We start from the raw sequence: 14,793 nt of genomic DNA, 5'->3' as shown, positions 1-14,793 counted from the left end.
AACCTAGATTAATTTACTATAATATTGTGTAATCCTAAAACGACTTTTTAATGTTTATTTTTTTTTTGATTGATTAAAAATATATATTATTTTATTCTAAGGATATAACTTTCTCACACCTCTCAGTCATTTTTTTTATTTGCCAAAGTTGTCAATGTTTTTTAGTAAATTCATATAACATAGGATTTTGTTTTGAATTGTTCAATAAATTTTTGGGACCAATAATACTATTTTCAATATCGTAATGTAGTAAGTATACATGTGATTCAGCACAAAGATATCAAAAGACGTACATAGAGCAAAAGTTTGAATTAAAAAACGACATTTATTTTTCGATTACCTGATATAAATAAGCCGCGATTTAAATAATATATAACACACCTCTCTATACTAACTTTAGTTTAAACCTAAATTTTCTTAATACGTCTCACATTAGAAAAATACATATTTAGTATTTTTATCTCTATTATTAGTAGTACTAAAGAGTATTAATCTTAATAATTTTAAATTATTTATTTTTGTATTTTTTTAATTAATATATCCTGTTATAAGTATTACTTTTAAATTTTTTTCAATTTTGTTCTGTAAATAAAAAATAGTCTTAAGCAAGCATTTATACCTAATTTTATAGTATATATTTCTCTGTGATTTCTATATTACACAGAAAAAAACGTGATACGATATTTTAAAAGTTCGTAAGCATTATGATAAGTCCAAGTAGCACAATTAAAAAGTATACGCAGAATCATAAAAAAATCTATTACAATAATTAAAACTGTATCTATACATATATTGTTCTCTGCTATGCGCTAATGATTATTTAATTAAAACAAATTTAAAGAGCGATTACAATTTAATTATTTCTGATGAATAAATCGAAAAAGATACTCTTAATTAAATTTATTATCTTAAAGCGCTTTGTGAAGTCTTTTGTCGATAAATATTATATTACGTTCGAATTAAGTGCGTAATCGTATTTTATGTACCAAAACTCGTTACCGTTTCAGTGGATATATTATCACTAGGTGCAAGTTTGTTTCGTTTTGTTCAACGAATAGGTAATTTACTCATTAGGACTCACAAAATTATATTGGGTTGTTATAGCATTCGTCATGCTTCAACACGAAATTATGTGTTAATGACATTTTATTATGTAATACCAATACGCATAATAAATTAATTTCACTTCAAACCTATTTGCTTATATTAATTTTCTATGTATTAAATAAGTTCTTAAAAATATATTTTAATGCTAAGTCAGTTGTATGGTTACCATTTATATAAATAAAATAGTACTCGTAAAACAAACAGTAGCTATAGCGGTTCTCAACCACTATTTCGCCACATACTGATATGTCACGACCAGTTGTTAGTCCAAGCAAGTAATTTATTACTAATTGCGATTATTTCAATTTTACTGTAGTTGTATGTTTGCGTAAACCAAACTATTAACCTATTAAAATGTTTTTTTTTTTTGTATTAAATACCACATAAAATCAAAAATCGTGGCAATCTTAAAAAATTTTTTTTTGCTTAAAATATTATTGTATTGTAAGATTCAATTATTCTATAAAAAAAATATTTAAGACAGGCTTAGTTCTCTCAATGAAGCAAAGTATGTGTGGAACTGCGTTTGTGATGAGAAATGCGAGGCACCTAAATAATGTAGTACCTCTTAGTATTTTATATCATACATTGATGCTTACTTGAATTAATGATAATAAATCTCAGTATAATAAAGTATTATTATGTGAAGGATAACAAAGACATATTCAAGGATGTAAAATATTTGTTTTAGCAAGAATATAAGTCGGTAAATTACTATAGTCTCTCTGCCACCACCTTTCCAAAAGACTCCTAGCTGAATTTCATAAATATATTTTGAAACTATTCTCTGAAATATTAAATTAAAGGAATATTTAATATAAGAAAGGCGCTAAATATAAATATTATTTATAATTAATAAACAATTAATAAGTCTTTTTAAATATGGCGTGGAATAAGAACATTAATAGTATTTTTTTATAAATTACAAGTCATTTAAAATATTTGTATAAAACAGTATGTAATACCCATTTGCATACTAATCTATACAAAATGCAATACCAGAATATATTATAAAAATATTTTGCCAAACCACACTAACCCAAACCGAAACTTTAAATACAAGCACAAAATGACAAAGCACGTATGAAATGTACTAAAAATATTACTTAATTCATTGTTTTTATATTTATAAATTCTACTTTTTCTTTCTCTTAAATTGTAAACGATTTTGTAGATTTTTCCTTAAAATATAACAATTAACGTTTTATTTTATATTTCTATTTTATTATGAATTGTAACTGATAACAAATAGTTAACGTGAAAATGGTTATAAACCAGTAAAATAATTAATATGTTAGGAAAAATTGTTATGCTATTAAAATATTATTTTTAAAATATAATATATTAAGTTTCTATATTAAAAAAATAATTAAAACTTTTGGACCATTGTATTTATTGACAAATTTTAAATTTTTTCAGAAAAAAACAACAGTTTTAAGGTTCAAAATATTTGCAAAAATCTAAAATTTGTGGAATTTTTAGATATCTGTATTTTTAATTTCGAACAGGCTCAATTTTTTTTTTGTTTCAGATAAGAAAATCGCAATTTGATATATTTTTTTTGTTTTTTTGTGTAAACAATTATGGCTCTAATATTTGATTCTTAGCTTTAGATTAATAGAAATAAGTTTGAAAAAAGTATCTTGGAATATTTATTTATAAATATTAAAACGTCATCCTACGATAGTTTGACATAGGAAAGCCTTCAGTGAATTATTCATTATTGGAAAAAATTAAAATTCATAAAAAGTTGAAAACTTTTTAATGTATTATATTTTATAGGTGTAAAATAATGCTTGTACAAAAATGTAATTAAAACAGCTAATATATTCGATGATGTTTTTCGCTAAGCAGTTTTTAGAAAAGTAAAATTAAATTAAATATTTTTTTTATACGCTTCATTGTAAAACCATCAAATTAAAAATATTTATACATTAAATATTTAGAAAATATAGCTAGACGTTGCGATCTAGGAATATTTTAAAAATTATATATACGCGTATTGAAACATTGTTAAAAATAATTTTAAAAGAATTAAATAATACAAAAAACGAATATACTATAAAAAAAGATAATATTTGATAATCTTGATCATAGAAAGCGGTTTTTATTTTGTTCTAATTTAAAAATGGTTACTATGATTATAATAATGAATAGTTAATTAATGATTTTACAAACCTTTAACGCTATTTTATAAATGCAAAAAAGTGCATATTATGTTTTATATATAAGCAATGTTATAATCATTAAAAATATTGCTACTAACTTACCCTTATAAAAAATTTAAAATAATGTAAGGATAAGACTATAATTGAACTTAATTAAACATACGACAATTTTATATTAACTATTTAAAGAAAGCCAGTGAAAAACATGTTAAATGTTATTATTTCTCTTTTTTTCTCAAGTAGCTAGGACGAAAGATAAAGAATTAAATACATGTATTTTAAAAAATGCTTATTGTTTAAATAGTTAAATTATATTTTATTAAAAAAATGTTTTTTACGTAAAATTTTTAAGTAAGATATTACAACATATTTAACTTATTTACTTAGTCATCAATCGTTGGTATAATATAATTGATTATTTACAAATAAATTTAGCAGTAGAGTTGACAAATATTTTAGATAGTAAAAATATATATTTAAAAAGCAAGACTGTTGGAAGCTGCCGGTATTTTTCGTTTAAATTTCAACGGTAACTATTGTTACTCTCCTTTAAAAACAACACAAAAGTTAAGTTCCAACCTTTCTAATGATTTCAAGCTGCTGTTTACCTTATGTTTTAACAGAGCAGCAAATAATATTTCTGAAATACACTTTAACGATGTGAAATTTTAAAATAAATATAGATAAACTGAATAAAAGCAAAGGCCACAAGCAACACAGTTTTTTTCTGTTATAATAAAATTTTATTAGGTTATTTTAATATACTAGAACCTAGAATCATAGCAAATTAACAGTACCAAAATGTTATTAACTGAATTTTAAAAAGTACGATATCGATAAAATTAAATAATGAGTAAAATAAAATAAGAAATCTCAAAGTAACACATATATATTTTATTATTAATTGCATTTTAAAAAGTACAAGTTTAGTACTAAAATATAATTGTTTTAATTTTATAAAGTACGATATCGATAAAATTAAATAATAATATCTCAAAACTATTTTTTTTAAAAAAATAAAAAATCAGTTTAAAATTATTCCCAAAGAATAATACAATTTGTTGTGATACTAAAAGTTACCAACCTTTTAAATTAGGAGTTAAATACGTTTTTTAAATATAAGACATTGTTTTTTTTTAGTTTTTAAATTTTATTGTGGTGTATGTATGTATTTACTTTTTTAATACTGTCTATTATATTTTTTATTTAATTGCATACACATACAAACTCTATTTTATATGGTGTAATTTTCTGCAAAGCTTGATCCTGCATATATATTTACTTAATAATTATATGCATGTGAAAGCTTTGATAAAATATTAATTAAAATGTACGATAAAAATGAACAACTACTCGATAGCACAAATAATAAATTTTAATATAAATTTATGCATTACAAAGGGAGAACTTTGAAGATTAATTAATTCACCGTATATTTTTTGCTCCCAAAAGTAAAAAAAAAATATATTGAGCTTTAAGCCGAGCCTGGAAAGCTCTTTGCCGGAACTTTCCCTTCTGCCCGTGCGATTTCTGAAAATGTTATATAATTAACGAAAATTAATTAACAAACTTACGGACGGTGTACTTTTTTTCAATCGTAAAGTACGAATTTAAAATACCGCTGGCGGTAAATATTTATGCGTATAAATTATTCGATATACGTTGCGGCGTGAAGGATTAAAGGATTGTTGTTTCTGGTAAAGTGGTAATTGTATTTCGATATTTGCGAGTATTTATTTGAACGCGGTAATATAAATTATGCTACTCTGAATTTAACATTTTTTTTTTAAATATTATACAATTCCGGTTTTAAACGTTTCACAACTCCTATTAATAGTATGCTTAATAAATACACATTATTAAAAAGCATAAATACGAGTTAAATTTTAAAAAGTCATTACAAAAAATGCAGTAATTACTATTGTAGATATATTATATACATCATTTAAATATTATTGGCTTTGTAATAATCTTTTAAAAGTAGATTAAAAATATAAATTGCGTTGTTACATATAAATTCCAGTGCTTTTATTTTGGGAGCCCTGGGATACGTTTCTTTGTCGACTCGCAGAAGTGCTTATGTAATTAAACACTTCTGGAAATTGCTCAAGGGCATCGTAGACAATCTTTCAGTGCTCGAGCAGCTTCAAATGTGGGCTCCTGAAGGTGGTTATAGTTCTCGGTCGCGTCCACTATTCTTGCCTGTAAAGTCTAGAACTGGAGCACTTGCCAACTCTTCTCTGGCTAAGGCTATTCATCTGCTCAATTATGTCCATAGAAATATTGACATTTTCTCTTGCACATATAGAGTGTTGGTTCAGTTCGTAAGGGACAATGCACACCTGTTGAAGTGATTTATGTCTGTTATTTTATCTTGTTTTTTATGTTTTTACTTATATGCTTCGAGTGTGTGTGTAATTATACGTATATGAAATTGTATGTATGCATACTATATATTTATATGTATTATGATATATTTATACTTTTGACTACCGTGACGCATTAGGTTTACCTGTCAGATCACGATGGTTATAATTTTAATAAATAAATAAATAAATAAATTCGTTGCTTTGTAAACGTAAAAAAATGTTAAAAATAATTCCTATCTTTAATTTTTATTTTATATATAAGTTTTCTCCTTAAAAGTACATATAGAGATATTGCGTTAAATTTACAGTAATCTAGTTAATTTACATCATTGCTCTAAACAAATGGTATTCTGATGGTACAAGGTCCAGATTGAATGGTGGAGTAGCAGTACCTAGTAAAATCAATAATCTAGGTTTTATGGCAGCAACTCTTAGTACATCTTATCTTTTCAAACCTACCAAATACATGATTTTCTTTAGATGCAATTAATCTTTTGCAGTGATCAATTTATTTAACTAACTTTGTTGTACTGAATTCACTGTGACATATAAACAAACTATAATTTTTTATTGCGTTTTTGTAACAAGTCATTCAAAAAATGTTGCCTCCCAATCGACATGACTTCAATGATGGTATCCAATTGATGAAAGCTAAATTGTTACCTTCATGGCGTTTGCATATGTATTCCAAATATCAGATTCATTTCATCGATACACTCTGAATGCCATTCAATCGAGGTTAAATTTTCAATCCACCCAGTCGAACTGTGTCATTCTGAAATCGGATGAAAATGAATTAGTAACCGGTCGCACTTAATGCGACACGTCACGCTTAATTTCGATTCGAAGTTGTCCCATAAAAGGCATAGCGGCAATTGCGAATTCCCATCACAGAGTGCGGCCCTGCAAACTGTCAATGCGGATGGAGATACCGGGATAATCCAGTTTTGCATTTACAAGTGGACACCGAAACAGGATTATACGTGGAATAGTTACAAGTATATTTATCATATGTATACTTTTTTGGCACAAGGTTCCATTCAAGGTGTAAAGAACATCATTAGGTGTCGATCAAATATTTTTTTCTTTGACATTGTTACATGTTTCGGAATATAAATGACAATATGTTACTAATTATCTTGATATCACAGCTTTCGCGACAAAGCATTATTATGTTGGTAAATTAATAATAGGAATAAAATACGGTTAATAATGAGGCATTGCATGTGATCGAATCAACGATTTTGTCTGGCAGATTAGATTTTTAGATAGTTTTTATTCTTATAATCCCTTGAGATTGTACCCTTTTCGCTTCAAGTGACTTCAATTCAAACAATACGACATAAATTGGCCTATCTAATGGGCAAGTTTATGTCGCAATGTCACGAACCAAGCATCGAATACATATATGTATATGTACTGACAGATGAAAATAATTTGTTTGGTCCATTAACGAAGGCTGTAACATAACTTTCAACAAGAGAATTATATGGTATAACAATTTGATCCATTATATTACATTTAAAAAATAAATATACTTATTTATAAATAAGCTGCTTTCTAAAGTTACTTTCGAGAGAATACAAAATCAATTTTCTCAGATTTTAGCATATGTACATACAAACGAAAACATAAAAAAGCACAAACAAAATACCAAGTTGGCGCCGTGCTTTCATCAAAAGTCTTATCATTCCGTTTTCTTGTTTGGCATTATAAATTTTTGAGTTACATTTCTCGCAAAGCAATTTAAATAATTCGCTTCTTACGCACATTGGTAAGCCCCCGCGCAAGAACTTCCTCTCGCCTCGTTTGCTTCGCTCGTATCTCAAATATCAGTGAATACATTAAAACAAAATTCTTGCAGAAATAAATATACTCATACAGGCATAGGGGCTGCGACACTAAACTTCCTGGATCAACTTCACAACGAGCAGTGATAAGTTTGCAAACGATGTTGCTCGTGTGCTCGTTTATTTGCGAACTTATCTTAGAATTTTAAATTCGTAGTGTAGATAGAAAAAATACTATTAAGTACTCTTAAAGCAAATATATTTACAAGAAGTTCAATACTGTTAAACATAATTCTATAGAGCGTTTAAAAAAATGCCTGTCCCCAGAATGTAAATTGACTAGTAATAATCTCTATGCAGTGTTTGGTCTTACAAATTCAGTGATTTTAACCAGAGATCTCAATGCTAGACACGTGCATTGGAATTGTTCCGGTGTGAATCGGTCCATGATAACGCTTTTTAAATACTTACACGATACGGATATAATTTTAAACTTTACAAAATCACCAATGCATTACCCTACCAACCGCATAACGTCGTCAATTTCAGATAATGTGTTCATTACAGGTAATTCTCAGATTCGGTGTTTTTTACACTAGATGGTGAGGTCAAGGTTATTAATTTGACTTTAATAATGTTGATTAAAAGACACTCAAAAGCATTGTCGAGTCCTGTATAGTGATTAAGCTTCAGAACTATACCCGAAACGACACTTAAACAATCTACGTTTTACTTATTATTTGATAACATTTATTTATTTAATAACAATATTTTGCAAATTAAATCGTTAATTAAGAAAAATTTAAAATGTCATTAAAAAAAAGTCTGGGGATTGACAGATTAGCTAACGCGTTGATTAAACAACTTCCAAAAATTTGCATTCAGTACCTAAGAAACATCTTTAATGCATGCTTATTTTTTTATATTTTTCCCAACCAAATAAAAAATCGCTAAAATTCATCCGATAAAAAACCTGATACGAATTTTACTATTTTGATTAGAGATCGCTTAATCAGTTTATTACCGTCATTTAGAAAAATATTTAGAAAAATAATTTTTATGCATTCAAAATAATATTTAGGAAATAAAATAATCACATGATCCGATGAAAGTCTGAATATTGTATATCCCTCAGATCCAAAAGTTACCCTTGACTAAAGTTATGCCTATTATGTTATTAATAGAGTGATGTTTGGTGATTAACTGTGTTGTAAAAATATTCAAACAGTATTTTTCCAGACTGATTTTAACTAGAATAATTTCATTGAGTGTCTGGTATTGAAATCTCTAGTTAAAATAACAGAGCTTCTAGGTTTACTCTTTTTTACATAAAAAACAGCTGACATCCTTCTTAAAATGAATAGAGAATTAACCGCTACTCGTTAAGAAAAGCATATAAATCTCTATTTAAAATATCCAGTCCGTACATTTTAGTGTCGCACAGTGTGAACGAACATACAAACGTGAGCTCGCGGAATATTTGTATGTGAAACGTACAAACAAATATTTCAGTACGTGCCCACATCGGCCCTTCGAAATACTTTCGCGCTCCACTGAAGCGCCAGCGGTAAATATCAGCAAAAGGGGAATGTGTGTATGTTCGTGTGTGTGTGTGTACTCTTTCGGTGCTATCGCACAGGACCTTCTTTCCGCATGCTGTTACATAGATATTTTCCGCAAATTGAATTATTCAATTTTGTCACAGGGATGATATATAACTGCCGAGAACACATACCCCATTACACGCGCCGTGTTGTTTTGTTACTTAGCGGTTACACGGCTAACCGGTTTTTGCGAAGAAAAAACCGGTTAAGAGCCTCGCCACTCGTAAATAATAAAAAAAAACATTTTAGGGTGTGTGTTGTGTTTTGACTTGGGGCGACGTAAATTTGAGAGAGCTTTGGGGTCGCGTGATACGTGACTAGGAGCTTTCGATGAAATGGCAAAATATTTAATTTTCTAAAATATTGAATCTGCTTTTATTACTACCGCTTTTTTACTTAGGACTTTGCTTAAGCTTTTGTGAAGGTCATGATAATATTTATAGTGTTGTTTTGAAAAAATGTACCCAGATTTGATTTATGTACATATGTAGTAATATTAAAAACAAATATTGTCTGATAGATTGTGGATTTGTTTCAAAAGAGAAATTGGTATTTTTTTAAGTCATGCCAATTTTTAAAAAAGAGTGCAAAACTAATAAACTTTTCGATAATTAGAAACTCATTGAATTTAATTTAAAATAAATTACTGTTAAAAATATCTTATATATATTTTTTAATGTACCAATATTAAAAAAAAAAAACAATTTTACCTTTTAATATTCCTAAATTAAAACTCTAATGAATATTAATAATATTATACAAAACATTCGCGATTACAAAAAAATTAGACTTATAATACTTTTTTTAATTCAGTGTTCCATACAGTAAGTAATATGTTTCGGAATATTGTAGTTTCGTATTATTTGAGTATATAAGAATATAGTTGTATGTAGTAATAATAATAATGATCAACTAAAATTATGGGCCTAATATCAATCTTCGCGTTAAGGTTGAAAATCAATTGCATTTGTCATATTACATGCTTTTACATTGTCTTTAGTTTGATCATTAGGGAAACTGAGCGCTTAGACCTTAATAGCTTAACATTAAAACAGCTTTAAAATGTTAAAGACTATATCAGTGAACGTCACAGCTTCCATTTTTTATCTAAAACACACAGACGCTGAACTAACACAATCATACTAGGGAGTTGACAACTGTGATATTACATATATATTATTTTCTGTGACCTGACAGTGCTAAATTGGAATTTATAATTTTGATTGAAGGATAAAATAACAATACTTGTAAAGGCTTGAAAAAGGTTCTTGATATATTATGATAATTGGTTATTATCCGTTCTTGTATTTTATTACATTTTTTCAGAAGAGTGGAAATTCAATTTGCTTAGCTATCGCACAAAGTTATAATTCGCTAAGAATATCCTAAAACTAGTAAAGTGTACTGTTGAAAATCAATCTATTCTTGATTAATTAATGTTCTTAAATGATGATATTCCTAATCTTTTCCCTTAAATTATGATCATTATTATTTTATTTTCTACTTTTTTTTAATAAATTGTAGTATAACAAATTTTAAATATATATGTATAATTAAACAACATTGGAAAATTCATTTTTATTTTTACAAACCAATAGATTAATAGACTGGAATAGCTTTTTTTATGTATTTTTCTTCATTTCTACATTTTTAATTCTTTAAAGCATTATATTGCGTTTGTTTTTAATTGTCAAATATCGCGTGTTTCTTGAAAAAATATATGTTAATTTAATACAAAACTATTGAATTTTAAGATGATATGATTTAAATTTAAATGTTGATACACGCATGCACAATTTTCATGTTTGAAAGCATATTGGACCGATTCCAAAGGAAAATTTATGATGTTTGCCTCGAAATAAGATATGCAAACCTGATATTAAAATGCCGCTCAATTCATGAAATATGTGTGTATTTTAAAGGTTATAAATCTTAAAAATATTATTTAGTTTAATGTTACACAATTTTACAACCATTAAACTAACTATAAAAATAAATAAAATATTGATTAATAAAATTCTTAAGTCTCATAAAAATATTCAGCAATAAGCAATTAACGACGATACATAAATTTCAGTAAAAAAATGATCTATATAACTCTCAAAGTAAAAAAAAGCATTAATATTCTGTAACAGTTCTTCGTGAAGAAATACAAAAGCGATCAGGAATGTTACTAAAAGATGTACACCACCATCAATATGGCTTTTAATCGATACTTTAATATATTAGGATCAATATTAATATTTTATTAGACTGTCATTAAACCATTGTAGTCAAGTATAGTTTAAATAATTCATCTTTCTTAATTTTAAACTCGTTACATAGCATTTATTTTAAATCTTGGCTTTATTTGAAGTATTTTTGCACCATCTGGGGAACTACTAAAATTCAGAAAATTAAAAAGCTGTATAAGACCATTATGGTCCTCAAACCGATATTTTTAAAAAGAGCACTTTAACTACTAAAAATAAACTCCTAGTATACCAACATTTAAATCTTAACCTTTTAGGGGTGTAGCCCTAAGGGTGGTTGACCTCATGGCCAATGAGATTCTTCGGTGAATCTAGAAGGATTGCTTTATTAAGTGATATTTACATATGACAAATTGACGATTACGGCGTGATGTTTCTCGCGATGAAGGTGAACGTGGCGCAGGTGGTGATGGACGTAGATGATGCTTTGGGCTCTTGTGGCTGCGTGTGGCGATTGTCAAGTGTACCATTCAAATCTGTCGGTGAGCTCCGCTGTCTGGGCTTTGCTGTCTGGGCCGTCTCTTGTCTGGTGCCTCAGCCGTCTGCCCGTCTCTGGCCGTCTGTCTCAGGTGCCGTGGACCGTCTGCCCTCTCCTCATCGGAGTCCGGGCTGATATCCTTTAGAGGTTGCACGCTTGCTGGCCAATCGCGATTGTGCATCGATCTTCTAGCTAATCGCTGCAGTCGCTTCGTAGAACTCGATAAATCGGATGTTGTATTTTGAAAAGCGAGTTTTTTGCTTGTCCAGACTTTCGAATTCTTCGGAAAGGGTTCGCAATGAGGTGCTTGATTGCGTCCGTACCGGTTTGTCACAAAAGGGATTTTCTTAACGACTCGTGTTGTGTGGTCCAAAGAAATTCCTCTTGTGCCATGATATTTGTCTCATTGTTAATGAATGAACGTTTTTGGTCACGGTCATCAACAATGAAACAATTACCCTTTTAAATCTGGACTTATTTGTGTGGTCGCCACAACCTATACTAAGACCCTTCTTAACTTAAATATGTCTGTCTGGTGTGTAGTAACACCAAATATTTTTTTTTTAAATTGCAAACTATGAAAATAGTATATAATACATTTTTTTCTATATTCATAAAAAACTTTATAATAGCCTTTTACCAAAATTATTTATTTATTTAATATTAGGTATTTATTTCGGAAAATTTAAGCGAAACATACATATATAACATAATATACATATATATAAATAAAAGACAAAAATATTTCGCGTAACGACACTAACCTACGATAAAAATAATCTTAAATTAAAATATAATCTGAAAATCACATATTGCTCAGGCTAAATGCTAAAGAACACATAGCAAACGTTTCAGGTGTTTATCTAAATGATCTTAAATTAGTCTCTTATTCATTATTTTTTTCTTTCACATAATTTGTCAAAAGTTTTTCAGTTTTTTCACCTAAATTGTAATCACTAAAGTTTTATTCTTATATACTTAATTCATATTATTTTGTAGCTAATAATAAAGTTCTAAGCGTGAAAGTTGTATAAAATTTTACGTTTATAAAACTAATTATTGAAATTAATGGATTTAACAAAATAAAAGTCATAGGCTATGACTTTTTTTTTAATTTTCACTTAATAGCATATATACTAAAAATATAATAATAATAAAAATAATTATATTTTTATTAGTAATAAACTTATGTTATGCCGCGTAGTTTCGATATACACTCGTATGTTCAAATTTGATATACAATCTTGAATCCCAAGCATTCTTACAAAATTTTTTCCTTGGATTCGGGATGGAAATTTTTCAAGATTTCTCGGTTATTCTCAATCGAGAAATTCTGGGACTGAATTTCTGGTATAAATGAGAGTTTGTGTGGAGCGATCACTGCGTCGGTGTGAACACACCTATACATTCATTCCAATCCCCGCGTTTCCTGGCGGCGTTTCTCATACCTACTTATTACGAAGTAATTTAAATGTGTTCTTGATTTTTCTGTTATTTTTCATACAAAACATCGTTTTGTTTATTCTCGTCCCATACATTAATTACCCAGCAGTTTGTCCAACGACCGGCGAGCGTTTGAGGTGCGCGCCTTAAATCAACTTCAACGCAAACAAAGCGGTAGGCAACCATAATTCGGCGGTGCCGAGTGATTTAATCTCGCATATTTATATAATGGTGTGGAAAATTTACATTAAAAACGTATTAAAACATGATTTAGCGAAGAGATGGCAGAAAGCGCTTGACCGTTCCCTTTGTTTCCGTTTAAAAAACGTTTCACTCTCGCAGCGAACAATCGCGGAAAGTCTTTACAATATAAGACAATTGTGCGCGTTAATTGACGCATAAAATTATAATTGATTCCAGAAACGGAAGGGATTATAATGATTGAAGGGTGGGAATTAAAATCTTGAGGACCGAGACGCTGGGTGCTGCAAAGATGAATTTAATTGTAAATTGTGAAAAACGATCTAATTTAGAATCTCAATTATATGGGTGTGTTAAAATGTATTAAAATATTATTTAGCTTATGATATTTTAGGTATAGGTTTGAATACTTAATATTTATTTAAATACTTTTACAGCAAATAACAATTTAAATTATTTTTTAATTATTCACCACGATATTCATCAGTGAGATTAGGAAATCTAGTGATGATCGATCGAAATTATAATTATATAATAATCACTAATTCTGATTTCACAGATACGATAGAAATTTAAAAACACTAAAGTTCGTTTGAGATTCGAACCCAGGTCTTTCAGGTTAATAGTCAGAGACTTTTACCACTCGTCTATCGTGCTTTATAAACCTAAAACATTTATATAGTACAGTACGTATTTATTGTTCAATAAAAATGTACTTTTGTTTTGTTTTACAAAACCATGTTATTTTTTTCAATGTATATTTCTATAGTTATTGTTAAAACCCACAAAAAAAATAATTCTTGATTCGGTAAAACGGCCCTCTTCAATTAAGATACGTTATCGATTAACGGCCTAAAATGATTCGCTATAACGGCAAAAAAACTTTTTTTCGATGTCTATTTATTAAAAAATTTGAAAATAGATTTATTTTGCATAATTTTAAAATGAAAGGTGAAGCAGCTAGCGCTGATGAGGCCGCATCTAAGGAATATCCCTACATTTTAAAGGGAACTATTGAAAGAGGTGGTTATAAACCTTAACAAGTGTTTAACGTAGACGAAACAGGGCTTTATTGGAAGCGAATGCTTGATTGCACGTAATTTCAAAAACCGAAAAATCTGCGCCTGGTTATAAGGTGTCTAAAGAACGATTAGCTTTGCTACTTGGTGCAAATGCCGCGGGTGATTTTAAGCTAAAACCACTTTTAATATATTTGTCCTAAAATCCAAGGCCTCTTAAAGGACTAAATAAAAATCAATTACCCGTCATATGGAGATCCAACAAGAAAGCTTGGATGACTAAAGCTACTTTAGAAGATTGGTTCAAAAATCACTTTTGCACAGAAAAGAAAAAATATTTGCGAGACAATAACTTAAGCAAC

The sequence above is a fragment of the Plectrocnemia conspersa genome, unplaced genomic scaffold (genome assembly GCF_051122295.1).
Source record: "Plectrocnemia conspersa isolate PC_06_02 unplaced genomic scaffold, ASM5112229v1 ptg000010l, whole genome shotgun sequence".
In the NCBI taxonomy this organism is placed as follows: domain Eukaryota; kingdom Metazoa; phylum Arthropoda; class Insecta; order Trichoptera; family Polycentropodidae; genus Plectrocnemia; species Plectrocnemia conspersa.
Note: the sequence above shows the minus strand (reverse complement) of the source record.